General features: G+C 55.5%; 1 long non-coding RNA gene across 2 annotated transcripts; it reads right to left on the bottom strand.

Moving 5' to 3' along the window:
• Positions 1-407: 407 nt before the first annotated feature.
• LOC143663462 (uncharacterized) lies at positions 408-3,036 on the bottom strand. 2 transcript variants are annotated; one of them, XR_013165923.1, is made up of 2 exons: positions 2,265-3,036; positions 408-679 (listed from the first exon to the last, which is right to left on the bottom strand). It is a non-coding gene; the product is annotated as an uncharacterized LOC143663462 (long non-coding RNA). The 2 variants fall into 2 exon arrangements; XR_013165918.1 differs by having other exon boundaries at positions 2,261-3,036.
• Between the last annotated feature and the right edge of the window lie 2,949 nt (positions 3,037-5,985).

A 5,985-nucleotide genomic window follows, 5' to 3' on the forward strand; every position in this document is an offset into this window, starting at 1 on the left:
ACGAAAGGAAGAGAGAGAATGTGCCCTCCTCCGACCCCCGACCCCCGCCGACCCCCGCGATGGGTGTGGAGGGTCATGCAGCTGGCCCAGGGTGGATGGGTGGGGGGAGCGATGAGCAAGGCTCAGGCGGGCTGGCTGCGGGGGGGGGGTGAATCGCTGCCTGAAGGCGCTGCTGTCTCTGAGCCCCAGTTTCCCCCAAAGCCAAATAGGGGTGACCCCACTGTTGCAGGCATTAAGATAGCTGAGACCCCCTGCTCCCACATACCAGGCATCACTCGGGTAGGGGTTCTCTCATCCAGTCCTGGAACCAACCCTGTGAGGAAGGGACTTCTTATCCCCATTTTACAGAAATGCAAACTGAGGCAAGGAGAGGTTACAGATAGAGAAACTGAGGCACGCACACTGACTTACTTAAGACCGTGTACTAAGAAGAAACAGAGGTAGGATTTGAACTCGAGTTCTGAGCTTCCAGAATCTGCAGATATCCCCTATGCCGCAAGTGTGCCGTGCAGCATCTAACATGTAGGGGCTCACTCTCCGTCCTTTCTCCTGGTGGAGCCTGAAGATTCCTCATTTATCCGTCACTTCACCTCTTTAAGCCTCCCCTTTAAGTGGTGCCAGCAGACATGTGCCCTCCTGAGCTTGTTGGGAGAAATGTCAAATGAAGATCCAAGTAAGACTGGTAGAAGGAAGAGGAAAAAGGCAGAATGGATTGAACAAACCTTGAGCTCAATGGCCTTGGACCATCTCAGGACAGCAACAAAGTCCAGAGAAGGGCCAGGCTGTGTCCAGGGTCCCCAGTTAGGCTGGCCTGTACTAGGAATGTGCCTCCTTTGGGCAGCCAGGAGACTGAGGAGCACTGAGCTGCCTGCTCCCCAGTGGGCCTGGGAAATGAGGCAATAAGAGGTCCATGCCCAGGAGGCTTCTGCCAGGCCTGGCCTCTTTCCCTTTGCAACCTGCTTTCAGAGAACGTGGAGCTCTTTGGAGCTGTGGGGTGTCAGGGTCAGGTGCCTGCGTTGGGTTTGCAGGAATGAGATGGCCTGCAGTGGCCTTCTTCTCAATGCTGGAACACCTCTTCCTTAGTCTGTGAGAGCCTTCTGTCCATCCCCAGCCAGGGCTAGTTTGAGACCCACCTACCCTGGACTGCCTACGCATTAGAGGCCCCTGCCCCTGCCCCTGCCCCCACCTTTTCCTGCTGATTCTCTATTGACCTCAGGAAAAGGGCAGCTCCTCGGCATTGCATTCAAGTCCCTTATGGTCTGGCCTGCAACTTCCTCTCCCACCACTGAATCCCTCCAGCCATCCACCCCAGCTGCCAGGATAGTCCATGCTCTTTCAGACCTCTTGGCCTTTACCTGGGCCATTCTCTCTGCCTGGAATGCTTTCTTAGCCCTCGAGGGTTGACTCAAATGTCAATTCTGCTGGAAGTCCTCCTGCCCCTCCAGGCAGAGATGGCTTTGGCTCCTCTGAATCCTGCAGCTCTTTCTCTGTCCATCTAGGCCAGTACAGAGTGCACATCGGTCCCTAGGCTAAGAGCCTTCACTCCCAGACCCTCCGTGCTCACAGCTTCCTGTCCCAAGCAAATACTGATAACTTTCAAGCTCCCAAACCCTATCTGGACCCACAGACCCAGCTCCAGGCCTAACACAGAGCAGGGTTCAACCCATAGTCTCTTCCTCTCCCTGGCTGTGTGATCTTGGGCGCATTACACAGCCTCTCTGAACCTCACTCCCAGGCCCCACCCTGCCTGCTTCCACGGGCTGTTTAGAAGCTTAAATGAATGAAAGCAGGGAGAGTGCTTGGCACGTGGGCACAGCTCCCTATGCAGCTGTCATTATCACCAGGTCATTATTACAGACCTCCCTTGTGCCCAAGGCCTGGGTTCCAAGGCTGAGTGGCAGACGGGTGGGCAGGCAATGAACTCAGAAGCGGCCACAGCCCCTGGCTGACTCAGGCCAAGGAGGTACCAGGAGAGGTGATTGCTTTCTGGTCTGCCTGAGCCAGCCCAGCTCTGCCTCTCCCCTCCCCAAATCTGAGGCCATGAGAACTTCCAGGCCCACTCAGGGCCTCTTATCTGGGAGATAAAGGCCCCTTCCCCTTGAATGAGGGATCCCTTCAGCTGACTGCTGTGTGGCCTTGGGTAACCCTCACCCTCTCTGTACCAGCCTTGGGGAGTGCTGGGCAGGGTGAGGGGGTGGCATGTGGCAATGTCACAAGTCTTCATGGGTGTCTTCCAGGAAATGGGGAAGTGGGGGCTTACCTACCACATCTGGATCCTAGAACGGGTTCTACTCCCCTCCTCTCCAGTATCTGGTAGCTTCTAGAGGATGCTATATCATCCTGTATCTCCTCCCAAGATGCTGGGGCTGTTATTTCCACTTGGCTTGTGGGAAAACTGAGGCCCAGAGATGAGACGAGCCTCAGCCAAGGCCACACAGCCAGTAGCCAGGTTACTGGTTTGGGCTGCAGCCAGGATAGCTGGAGCCGGTTTGCTGTGGCCTCTCCATTCTCTGGTGGGCTTGTGGCTGATGTTGGTTGCTCCCTGTTCCTCCAGCAACCCGAGCACCAGCAGTGTGCCAGAGCTTCGACAAGAATCATTGGCTCATGGGATTCTCACATGAATCCATAGTACAGAGGAGAAGCCAAATCTCTGAGAGCTGGAATTCTTTGCCCCGCATCACACAGCCTAGAAGGTAGAATGAGATTCGCACTCCCTCTGTCACCTAGACCAGCTGCCTCCCCGGTCTGTCAGTGTTTTGAGGTTCCAACATCACTAGGGCTCAGAGAGCCTGAACGGAGACCCTCTGTACCCACAGACACCCCCTGGCTGTGGGCAGCTGGGGAGGGGCCTTGCCTGTCCTGCCAGGCCCAGATGAAAGTGTGAGGTCATCGGGCCATCCCAGTTCCCTGTCCCATCTCGCTATTGTGACTCAGCCCTTGACTTACCCAAACCTCCTCCTCCCAGGGAACCCCAGCAGTGGCCTGGCCTGAGCTGCCCCCACTGCCTGCCTGCCCGCTCAGGGCCTTCCACCCTGAGTCACCGCTCACCTCACCACCCCAGAACACTGCTGTCTGCGTGAATAGCTTCCTCCTCTCCCCCAAGCTCCCAGAGTCCCTGCTGCTAACAACCCAGGGGCCAAATTGCGGGAGAGGGGGCTTTCCTTCTGCCCTCAGACTCGGACCCTCAGACCCATCCCCAGAACCTGCTTTTGAGATGCTCTGATCCTGACAGGGAAATCCAGCATCGAGGTTGAGAACTCAGGTTCAAGGACTCAGACCTTGGAGTCAAATGCCAGCTCCTCCCTTGCTAAAGGGTGACCTTGGATCGAATGGCTGTGTGACCTTGAGCAAGCCGCTTCATGTCTCTGAGCTTCCTCATCATTAAAACAAGAATAATGATGAGTGCCCTCCTGCTGTGATGATGCAGTGTGACAATATCCGTAAAATGTTCTGCACGGTGTCTGACACTTGATAAGGGCTCAGTAAACAGTAGCTCTTAGGGTGCTGGGTACACGGTAGGCCCAAGTTTGGGGAATAATGAGATGGAGAGTAGATGGCGAAGCTCTTTCAATGATGTAGGAGTCCTTTTGTGGGGAAGGCTTCTGGGGCACTGAAGCTCCGGAGCACCCCCTGCAGGCTGAGCCCCAAACTTCCTCTGGGGAGTCCAGAAGGCTCTTGGAAGAGGACTTTCTGGCCACAGCTGACCTCATACTTGGCGGTCTCCAGGCACCCTCAGCGTCACCCCGTTTCATGGAGGTCGCTCAGACAGGTGACGGAGCTTGACTGTGGCCAGCTGAGCTCACATCTGCAACTCCATGTCCCCCTTTCCCCAACCTGGGAGCCACCTCCCCGACCCAAGACATCGTCACATTCCAGTCTCAGAGAGAGCCCTCCAGGAGGCTCCCAGAGCTCATCTGCCCACCGAAGGCTCTCAGAAGCGCTGCTGGAAACCCACTTCCCCAAACTCATTTAGCAACAGGCTTCCACCTACCACCAGTGTTTTCCTTGGAACATACTAAGAACGCACTGAACTAAGCCCTGACCAGCCCCTGAAGCCATTGACGGTGTTTTATCCTGTCGTACTCCAGGGCCAGCTCCTGGGGCCGAGGGGGCCCCAGAGGCCTGGGTCAGGGTCACTTGAGGAAGAATGGACACCAGGAGGCACGCTTCACAGATTTCCCCATTAGCAATTCAACATGAATTTGTTGAGTGTGTGATCTGGCCATGGGGAAGAGAGGTTTGGGGGAGGTCACGGGGTGGTGGGGGGGGGAGACAGGCAGGGTGGGTAGATATGGCCCCAGCCCTGGAGTCCGAAAGACCTGAGTTTGAACCTTGACTCCACCACTTAATGACTGGTCAAGCCACCAACCTCTCAGAGTATAAGGGCCTATCTGCCAAATGGGTGCGTTGATATGCCTCAGAGGGCAGCTGCAGTAAAGATTGAGTTAGGTATAATCAGTAATAAAAATGGCCACAACTGATTGAGCTCTTGCTCATTGAATCCTCAGCACAGCTCTGTTGCCATGATTACACCCATTTTACAGACAAGGAAACTAGGACTTGAAGCGCAAAGAAGGAAAGGGCACATGCAGTGAGAAATGGACCTTGGGTCCAAACCTAGCTCAGTCTGAAACCATTATCTGAGCCCCAGCAGTGGCCTGGCCTCAGAGGTGGCTATAAAGCAGAGCCGTGTGGGTGTTGAGAGAAGGGTTACATCCCACGTCCTCATGGAATTGGAAAGACTTCCTGGGAAATGCAATGTTTAGGATAGGCCTTGAGGAATGGGCAGGATGAATCAAGTAGAGAATGGAAGAGGTGGCATTTGGGGAAAGGCCCCAGTTTGCTCAGTGTGCTCAGGGGGTGGTGAGCACAGTGGCCTGGTGGGTTAAATCCTTGGGCATCTAGAACAGCACTGATGGGAGAAGGTGGAAAGAGAGCTCAGGGTCAGATGCCCAATGGGCCCGATGCTGGGGTGGGCGCTCGGACTTGGCGAGATGCTTAACCCTGCTGCCAGGCCAGGCCCCAGCCACAGACTTCCAACTGAAGTCTGGCTTTATGGGAAGGTGACTTTGGTCCAGAAGCCTCCCAAATCTCAATACACTTCCTATATGGTGTGGCCTTAGCCAAAGACAGTGTGGCCACTAGCTTTTGGAGGGACCTTGTAGGCCTTGGTGGTAGAAGGGGCACTCATGGGTATGTGGCTTCTGGTGTGAAGATGGCAGTACCTCAGTCACACACACACACACACACACACACACACACACACACACACACACACACACACCTCTCGTTTCCAGAAGTCTGTCCACACTACGCAGCTGGAGGATGGAAGGCTGGCCATCATGGCCCTCTTGGTACCAGGTAATGGGCAAGCCTTTCATTGTCTCCTCCAAGAAGCCTCCCAGCAGCTGTGAGATGGGGTTTTTCTTCTTAGATGCCTTTAACAGATGTGGCATCTGACGCTCAGAAAGATTAAACCATGAGCTTTCTGTGGTCACGTGGCTAGTGAGCCACAGAACCAGACCCCAGACTGGCCGACCCCTGCCCCGTACTCTTTGGCCTGGCGCAGTGCTGGACACTTGACTTTAGGGGATGGGTAAGGGATCTGGGCCTGAGTCACAGGGCTTTGAAGCTGGCAGCTGGAGCCATCAAGCCTCAGGGGTTCCAGGGGGAGGCTGGCCCCTGACTCAGCCCCACACCCTGAGCCAGCCCCAGGCAGTGGCTTTAGCTCTTGACTGCCCTCCTGCCTGCCAGAGCCCAGTTATACCTCTCCTGGGTCATTCATGGCTCAGGATTCCCAGGAGCTGGGTGGGAAGGCCAAGACCTTCAGGCGAGGAGGTATCCCAGGCACTCCCCTGCTCAGGAACTGAAATCACAGTGGGAAACTTCGCCTACCTGCTGGGCACCAAGCTGCCCCGATGATGCAGGCACGGGGCGCTTATTTTTAGCAGGCGTTTAATCCTAGAATGAAGTGCTGTGCTTCAG

Source organism: Tamandua tetradactyla, chromosome 2, assembly GCF_023851605.1.
Source record: "Tamandua tetradactyla isolate mTamTet1 chromosome 2, mTamTet1.pri, whole genome shotgun sequence".
Lineage (NCBI taxonomy): Eukaryota > Metazoa > Chordata > Mammalia > Pilosa > Myrmecophagidae > Tamandua > Tamandua tetradactyla.